The 10,087-nt window shown below is 32.6% G+C and overlaps 1 long non-coding RNA gene across 1 annotated transcript; it reads right to left on the bottom strand.

The window, feature by feature from the left end:
• Window positions 1-4,212: 4,212 nt before the first annotated feature.
• LOC134243281 (uncharacterized) lies at window positions 4,213-6,320 on the bottom strand. The gene is made up of 4 exons (XR_009987004.1): window positions 6,238-6,320; window positions 5,846-5,951; window positions 5,651-5,742; window positions 4,213-4,449 (listed from the first exon to the last, which is right to left on the bottom strand). It is a non-coding gene; the product is annotated as an uncharacterized LOC134243281 (long non-coding RNA).
• Window positions 6,321-10,087: the final 3,767 nt, after the last annotated feature.

Below are 10,087 nucleotides of genomic sequence, written 5' to 3'. Positions count from 1 at the left end.
AAACTTAGAAGTGATTCTTAAAAAAGGGATTTAAAAATGTGCAAGTTTGGACCTTTTTATCATATCACCCTTAGCATGCCAATGACTACCTTAATCTTTGATCCTATTGCTAATGGTAGTCACAAATTCCAGAATCTCAAAGTACTGAGGTAAATAGTAAGTCATCAATTCCATAATTTGCTTTCTTTTTGCATTCTTGATTACTTCTTTATGGCACACTATTGTCACAATACTGTGAAATCACTAATTCTTGTGGGGGTTTAATTTTCATGGTTTTGAATGTCCACCACGAAATGCAATTTTTCTCATATATTACTAATGAACAATTCTTCAACCACGAAATCAAATCCCCATGAACCAATATATTTTCCTCAAACAACAAAAATTTTAATCCGCGAAAATATGTGAATTTACAGTAAATCTTATCGTAAAATAATACTGTGGAATCAAAAATAAAGAAGGATAGCCCCGTCAATGTTGCTTATTTAAGTTATCTCTCTTGTGAACACAAATATATACCGGTGGCTTGCACCAACAAAGAACAGCCTTGATGTCACAGTATAAAGCTAATTAGCACCCATTTCAAAATCACACTGAAAATTGACCTCATCAAAGGGTCATTTGAGCGTGATGGACTATAATGTAGATAGTGTAGCTAGTATGCGAGCGGATCTAACATTTAATTTTAAATAGATTGTGGTTATCGATGCCTTTGATACTTATAATATTTTTTTTTAAATTTTGGTTTTGTGTCAATAACCAAATACAAATTGTCTTCTTTATGTGCGATCACACGTACACAAGGGAAACGGTTATTTTACGATATAAAATAGTCTGTGTAATCGCAACTTTTAACAAATAATAAAAATATGTTTGTATATACGTTCGTGGGGATGTAAATTCGTGGGTCAGGGTTACCCACGAACATTGGTCCCCCACGAACAATGATGATTCCACAGTATTGGACTGAGATTTTGTATTCTTTACTATTCAGCTGTGAGTAGCTCCTGATGGAGACTGCATGATGATGACAAATCAATACTTTCTGAATTAAAGTCTTAACAACTTATGGAATCTCCAAGCCCAGATACATGTAAAATGAAGTATTATAGAAAACCATATAAAGCAAAATGATTCCTATATTTTGAAGTCACTGGAAAGAATAACAAGTTGACAAGGTAATGACAACCCTGTCTTGACTGAGGATGACAGTGACTATGTAAGAATCATAAACATTTATTGCTTATGATGCAATCAAACTTTTCCTTTGAAATAACGCATTAAAATCTAATGAAATTCAGCTTTGATTAGGAATTTCCTGTTTTTGCACTCTTCAAAGTTGTCAATTCAATTCCTGGACGTGTGCATGTGAAAATCCTTTTGACCCCTAACCCAACCCTAATCTCTACATATTACCTTTAATAATTTATTGCAATCAGAAAGCAATGATGCAGATTTTGAATGAAAGGATAATAAAAGACACAATTTATTCAAATGACTTTAAATTATGTCATTTTTATAAATATTACCATATTTAATCTCTTAAATTCGATAAACTTCCACCACAACTAATTGAATTAAATGATGCAAAATGATCTGGCTACGAAATCATGCACGTCCTGGTTTTACACAGGGAAATAGTAGGAGGGCAGTGTTTCAGCAGGATTATATATACTATCCATGTACTGTGACAACAAAGTGATATGGACACACTTAAAATCTACATCTAAATTCCTCAGGACTAGAACAATGAGCCTTATATTTGATACAAAGATAAACATTTGTATATCAAACCTCAATGTAATGAATACCACGAAGCAAGTTGGAAGAATTACTTTTAACATATTGATGGTATTCAAGGCATCAATTTTTGAGATGCCAACATTTAACTGTTTTCTGAATGTGTATGCATGCATAAAGAGCTGAGAAAAAATTAAATATATCAAATAATATACATGTATTTGATTTGGGTTTTGAATCAAAAGCTAACATATACCTCTCTAGAATAAAATACAGTATACACATGTATAACCCTAGCTATTGTTTGGTTGAGTCTATATGCCCCTCCCCCTCTTTAAGCCTCTATAACCTTATTTTTTAGTTGAGTATATATCCCCCCTCTGTAATGACTCACCCTACAAAGGTCTGTCTCTGCTGAGGGCTACTGGTACGAGGCGTTTTCCATATTGTAAGTGTACCACTATTTACTATGGGGTTGTCAGGGAACTTTATCAGTAACTTCTGGCCTCCACACTCTGCCCCCTAAATTAATTGAAATTAATAATTAACATTAAGTTTCTAGAGAAGAGACCTTCTTTAAACATTAACACTGAAAAGTGAGACATTTTTTCTGAGTTGTTCATGATGGACTTTTATCACTTTCAATTAGACTTTGTATAAAATATGAGTTTGCATGAGAAAGTACCACTTCCATACATAAAAGGTTTCACCAATTTTCCTAAACTTTTACATATATGCACAGGAAAACTGATCAACTTCACCAGAGAAATGTGGATATTCACCTGTAAACTCATTTTTTAACACCATAGAACTGTATGAATTTCACCTACAAATTGAGCACTTTTTTCAGGGAAAAAGGAGAAATTCACCCGTAAACTGATCACCCTTACAATAAAAATGGGGGAAATTCACCCGTAAACGGATCACTCTTACAAGAGAAATGAGGGAAATTCACCTGTAAACTTTGCATGGCTTTCCCTGCAGCCTCCTTTGTTTTCAAATTTACAAAAGCACAGAATTTTTCTGGTAGAGTCCGCACACTATTCACAGATCCATACTATAGTATCTGAAAAAAAAGATTCAGTTAGTGGATTAAAGTATGGCAAGAAAAACTTATTTCAACAAACTCGGAGAACAAGTGTGTTTCATGAATAGGCAATACTTTTAAGTATAAAGTTCATTTATTTTAATGATAATTGCAAAGCTTAAGAATAACAGAATATCTTAACAAGAAACAGAACAGATGATCCTTTCATACATTCATTAATTTTTTTTTTGTGTAATAAGATTTTATTCAGGATTTTTATAAATAACAACAATACATAAACAGTACAAAAATAATAATAGAGAAACATGATTATCTTAATGTTGTTGAATACATCAATTGTTTACATATTTATGTCAAGTTATTACAAAGGTAATAAGTAAATTCGCTGTTTTTTTATCGATTGTAACATTTTTTATATGTATATACATATAATGGAATAATGTTGTTTTTTTTAAGACAAAGTGTTGCAGAGTATAAATATACAAAATATATACTGAAACCGAGTTGAACTAGCAATTATGGTCCACTGGGGTCCTATAACCACAAAGAGTCCAAACACTCCCCAGTGGACGATGTGACTTGAGACTGTTCTCTTAAAGTAGCTGATTAATTGAAAAAAAAACATAGGTAATCAAAGATTACAAAGCTCACCTCGACGAATGTTATCAATGTAAGTAATGCAAATCTCACATCATATTTTCTTAATATTTAGTATTTATCCAAAAACAACATTCTTACAAGTTGTGTTTAACCCCTTACATGGCATATATACACATTTCTATGCCTGTAGCATGAAAAACATGTATAGTGTAAATAAATATTCATAACTTTGTAAATATTGCAGATTTAGGAGTTTAAGTTCAATGGGATTGATCTGTTCCCAAAACTTTAACCTGGTCTTTTGTATGGAAAATATAGGTCAGATCCAGCATCCGAAGCAAGTCTGGTAGTGCCCATACCTAGATACATCATCAATGCAAGTTTGGTTCAGGTAGGGCTTATAGTTACTTGGGAATGAAATTATAGGTCAGATCCAGCATCCGAAACAAGTCTGGTAGTGTCCATCCCTAGATACATCATCCATGCAAGTTTGGTTTAGCTAGGGCTTATAGTTACCTGGGAATGAAAATATAGGTCAAATCCAGCATCCGAAGCAAGTCTGGAAGTGTTCATCCCTAGATACATCATATATGCAAGTTTGGTTCAAGTAGGGCTTATAGTTCCTTCGGAATGAATATGCATGTCAGATCCAGCATCCGAAGCAAGTCTAGTAGTGTCCATTCCTAGATGCATCATACATGCAAGTTTTGGTCCGGGTAGGTCTTATAGTTACTTGGCAATGAAAATGTAGGTCAGATCCAACATCCGAAGCTAGTCTGGTAGTGTCCATCCCTAGATGCATCATCCGTGCAAGTTTGGTCTGGGTAGGGCTTATAGTACCTTGGGAATGGACCTGCTCCAAAAACTCTAACCTGGTCACTCATCTGAAAAATGTAGGTCAGATCCAGCATCCGAACCAAGTCTGGTAGTGTCCATCCCTAAATGCATCATCCATGCAATTTTGGTTCAGGTAGGGCTTATAGTTACTTGGGACGCAGACGCTAACGCCGACGTCAACATCGGGGTTTAGCATAAGCTCATCTCCACTTCGTCGAGGTTAGCTAAAAAAAAACAAAAACAACAACAAAAAAAAGCATGTACATCATATTCTTAATGTGTCTGCAAATTTTGAAAAAGTATGTTGTTTATCAAATTTCATAAGACGTAAAGAATATTGAATAAGTGCATTTTGAACATTTTTTAACAAATCTATTTCAGTTTCTTTCAGAGATTCAATTCTACAATACATATTGTATTTATATATTTTATACGCAATAAAAGATATAAATAAATTCAAAGATTCAATCTTATCGTGTTTTTTTTCTAGATAAAAGCACAGAACAATGTGTTTTCATTTTATATCCATAGATAAAAAGATTCCTAGTTTTTTTCCAAATCTGTTCAACGATTTTACATTAAAAAAGTAAATGTTTTGTGGTTTCAGTTGTTTTGAATAACGTACAGTTGCCCCCCTTGTCCTTTATCAATTTACTTAAATAAGTATTGTTGCAGAGAATATTATGAAGCATTTTATAATTAAATTCAGCAACTTTATTATCATTTATATCTTTAATTTTTCTCATGTATATATTTTGCCATAGATTTGAGTCGTTTGCAGGAATTGAAAAGTCTAGAGAAAGTTTAATTTGATAACACGGTTTAACGAATTTCTTATGTATTAAAATTTTATTTTTAAAAATTGGCATTTCTTACCATTTAGATTTGATACCCCTGTTGCGGAATGAAATCTCATTTCATTCTTTATGTTTAAATATTTGGCATTAGATACGTCACATTTTTTACACAATGGTTTAATTGCTGACAATAAAGTTTTATATTCACAAAGCCAGTTCGACTTCCTTTTAATAACAGTGGAAAGCATTTGTAGAGTTTTCATGTTCCCGTTATCATCTATTAGATCTTTTAAATAGAGAATATTACAGTTGAACCAGTTGTTGAAAAATAATGTTTCTCCTTTTATTTTGATATTGCTGTTATTCCAAATGGGTTGTTTTAAAATATCATTAGGTGATGTATTTTCGAAGTTACACATTTTTAACATTCGTTAAATGAGCATAGAATTTGTTTTTAGAAAAGCGGAAGCTTGCCTATTCCGTCAAGTGCATTTAAACTAGTTTCAGAAAATTGTAAGAATTCAGATTTAAATTCGCTTTTTTCAAAAAACTCTCAAAGATTTCAATCGAGCCCTTAGAAGTTTAATTAAATAACTTTATATCTGTTGAACTATTTCAAATTTCTTACCTAGAAAAGATTTTCAAAAGTTTTTATCATCTACTTTATCTGGTAAAACATTTCCGACCCATAGAGCTGTTAGTCCCTTCGGATTACGTGGGCTAAAAATTTAATAAACAACAAAATTACAAATTTAAATGAAATAAGTGCTGTATGCCTGGGGTTAGATGATAAAAACAAATACTACAGCTTTAACAATCTTACTCCATCTTTGTGACGTCCTTTTGAGCTTGGGGTTTGGGGAGGGATGAAGTCGTAAAACCAGAATCGTCATCAGAAACGTAAACTTCACCGCCCAGAGCATTCTCCGCTAAAACAAGAACAAATAAATTTGTCATCGTACATGTACAACCTGAAACACTGGTTCGAATCAAGATTTAGATTTTAAAAGATCTGAAATCTCTTAAAATCAACAAGGAACAGAAGTAAGATATTTTTCAATATGAATCACGGTATAAATACACAAAACACAAAAAGATTGCTTTATGGAAATCTACCATGGCTTTTCAAGCTTATTTTTTGAGTAACTTGACATACCTGACACCTGTAATATTAAATTACAAAAATCAACATGGATTTATTAACTGTACATATACCAACACCTGCCAGAAGTGAATCCAGAGCAGCCTGTACTGTGGAATGCTTTTTTATCGCTTCTTCCTAACTGTCTACTACGTAAAACAACAGGGTCTAAGTCTTACTTGCTAACTGTCTACTACGTAAAACGACGGGGTCTAAATCTTCTGTTTCATCGTCACTGCCATGTCTAGATCTCTCTTTCTTTTTCCACCCGATTCACTTCCAAAGGTAGGTTTCTTTTTCTTATTAATGACTTTAGTAAAAAATGCTGAATTAGGATCAAAACCCTGATATATCATTTAAAATTTGGCATCATTGATTGTTTTATAAAGCCATTTAGAACGGGAAATAATATGAACACTTTTCCTTGTTTGATTGATTATTCAATAAAAATGATCTCGTATCTAATTTTATCTATGTACTTTTCTCTCCTTTTATCATGCTATAATGCTCTTGTCAGTGAAAATCTAATTTCATCATCTCTGTTCAATTGTTAATATGTTAATAAAGTGAACTGAAATATCTTAATTCTAATTAAAACTGTTATTATTTTAATAAAGTAGAATTTAATGTCTTCAGAAACCCATATAAACTTAGAGATTTCTACACGTACACTAACTGCATCATCCGCTGAAGATGAATTGGCAGGTCTAAAAATAAATGAAAACGAAAATTTAGTGCAAAAGATAATCTTTAATACTAATCTATACTGCAAAAAAATAAAACATCTAAATCTTCAAAAGTAAAACATTACAGGTTTATGACAATATTTCTAAACTTAGAAATGCATTTCCTCCCCCCTCCCCCCCCCCCCAAAAAAAAAAACCAAAATAAATTACAACGTACTTTTTATCCCGTTTCAAATTATTGCCACTTTGTATATCTGTATTAATTGTACCTTTAGTTTTTGTCTTTCCATTTACTTCAATCTACAAGAAAGAAACATTCTTTTATAAATTTGCCAATTAAAAGGCATTCTTCATATGAAAACCTTAAAGTATTGGAAATTCTTGTCTAATCTAAGTTTTTTTTTTCTGAGGGACTAACACAGACAACAAACAAAATTAACCTCCCTTCCAATAAAATCATAAAATAGAAGTCCGGGTATCAGCAATATGGTCTTCTTTTACCAATGCTACTTTTTTACCTCCAATGACTAAATGATAAAGAAGGATAACATAGGGGAAAATCTGCTGATATAGAACAGAAGAGCCATTTTGACTTGGGTGAGCATTGCAGCCTTTGGGCCTCCTGTTTCTTAGCAATAGCATACATGGGAATGCGTGTATATAGAGAAAGAAATATATGGAGAAAAAAAATCTGTTGATGAAGAACAGCAGGGTCATATCAACAAGGTGAACATTGTGGCGTATGGGCCTCTTGTTTTTGAAAATGACATGCAGCATGAAAGTTTTTTCTCTCCTTGTTTCAGAGGGTCTTACTTGAAAGTACATAGTTTGGTGGCATTATCTGGAAAGAACTTTAGAAGGGGACAAAAACCCCTTTTGCCAGAAAAGATGCATGCCTCTGAACTTATGCATAAAATGCTGAATAAATTTTCAAAATTAAATGTAGTTACACATGAATACACCTACTTTAAAGTTACCATTTTATATTATCAACTGTTTGTACACACTTGTTTGTTCACTGTGCATATCATGTAATATGATTTATATATTATATGAGTTATACATTAGAGTACTTTATTACAAAATTTTTTTATTATTATTATTTATCTTGTATTTATTATTTTTATTTAATTGTTTTTTTTATCATCCTATGGTTTTCTATACTTTGATCCAGTGTGAGACTGTACTGTGAATATGTAACAAATCCTACATTTTCATGATGATACTTCTTGTGGTATTGCACTTCTCAATGTCAAACTTAATCACTAGTCATATTACATTATACATCTATAATATGCAATTGTAATCAGTGTAATCATATTGTAATAATTTGTCCATGCCCCCCGAGGGCCCTTGATTGGTGAATAAACATATAGAATATAGGATTAAAGTCCAAATCACTTCACAGTGCATAGTTATCTTACCTGTACCTTAAATCTAGGTCATAGGTAGGAGACATTCAACAAACATGGCCGCCAGTAAACCCAAATATCCACTGGGCTCTCCTAAAGGGCATATTGAAATGTGTAAAACGCATGATTTACCTATTGATATGTTATGTGAGGATTGCGATGAATTTATTTGTGGTAAGTTTGCCAAAGCAGATCATAAGGAGCATGAATGGAGCACTGTACCCACGGCACCATCCAAAGGAGTACTGGTCTCCTTAAATTTCTGACAAATATCAAAGAAGAGGACTTACCTGCGCTTACATGTATTTTCATCAATGATTATATAATTAGTCTCTTCTCGTCTAATCTTAAGAGTTAAGGCGAAATAGTTTAAATACTTTTGGTCTCTTTTTCGATGTGGAAGGCCTTTTTCACTAACCTTGGTGATTGTAAACCCTTTCTACCACCATTTGGTTGAAGTAGTGAGTACCAGTCAGAAAACACACACAGTTATAGCCAACATACTATCTTTAAACTTTGATTTAAGTTACCTTCAATTTGTCTCTATCATTACCTTTGCAATAGGGTAACGATGCATCTACGTCAATCTTTGTTAAAGTATGGGCTTTGCATATCGTATCGTATCGAAATTCTTGGCTCAATACACAGCCCTATTATCGTCCATCCCTATTTGCATCATCCATAAAGGTTTAATCAGAACAAGTCACATAATTAAAGAGCTATTCCCAAAAAAAACTTATCTCGAAAATGTACGTGTCAGAACCAAAATCAAAATAAACTAGTGTCCATCCCTAGAGACTTCACCCAGGCTAGTTTGGGTCAGGATGGACTAATATTTACTTACTGAGAAATAACTTTTAAAATACTTAGGCTTTAACTCGAACACTGAGGCTGGGGGAGGGTCTGATGGGTAGCATAAAAATGATTACATTGTGTTGATCTGAGTTAAAACTCCTAGAGCACATGTGCTCTTGTGATTGTCTAAATGGGCAACATTAGATCAACTAAGCACACAAAACAATATGTTTCATATATCCATCAACATATTTTATTTTTCTCAATTTACTTTATAAATTTTCGTTTAAAGGTAAATAACTCAAAAGCGGAAGTGATTTTTTGAAATGTTAGACAACATTCTGATAGAGTTTAGTAACGTCTATAAACTCTAAAAAGTTGAGCGAAATCCATTGAGAAATGAGTGAGATACGAGGCTTCAAAGTTGGCGTTTAGGGAGTAGAAGAAAAAACGAATAACTAGAAACTCATTACGAGTAATGAGAAGGGCTTCCGTTTAACTACTTCCTGTTGTTTGTCTTTTCTTAATTTGGTGTTTGCTTAAAACTTGTGTAGAAACAAAAATACTTTTCAAAATCACTTTTTTACATCACGTCCTGTCTCGACCGGAAGTAATGACCACACACGATTTTCAAATGATGTAAATAAATTGATGACTGTCTATCAGTCCTGAAAGTTTTATATTTTAGTCATTTACTGTTACTGGGCCATTGTGAGAACAAATTCAAATCTGAGGACAGGAAAAAACACTACCGGAATTCTCTAACATTTCTCTAGACATTTGTGGTATCTACAACATAATTATATAAAAACATTTTAAATAGCTTATCTAATCTATAAGCAATAATTAATTGGAAAGTTTAACATTGAAAAAACTTAGTTTTCTCTTAAACAGGAAGTTGATGTTTTCTTTTTTCCAGTGGAATCTAGCATATTTAAAAAACACGAAAGAAATGCAATAAAGTAATGTCAGTTATGATTTAAGAAAGAAAAGTTTATTTATTTTATTTCATTGATGACTTTCTGTGACGA

Source organism: Saccostrea cucullata, unplaced genomic scaffold (assembly GCF_032062105.1).
Source record: "Saccostrea cucullata isolate Sc308-1 unplaced genomic scaffold, CSIRO_AGI_Scuc_v1 ctg2662, whole genome shotgun sequence".
Taxonomy (NCBI): Eukaryota; Metazoa; Mollusca; class Bivalvia; order Ostreida; family Ostreidae; genus Saccostrea; species Saccostrea cuccullata.
Note: the sequence above shows the minus strand (reverse complement) of the source record. Positions and strands in the feature narration are given on the sequence as shown.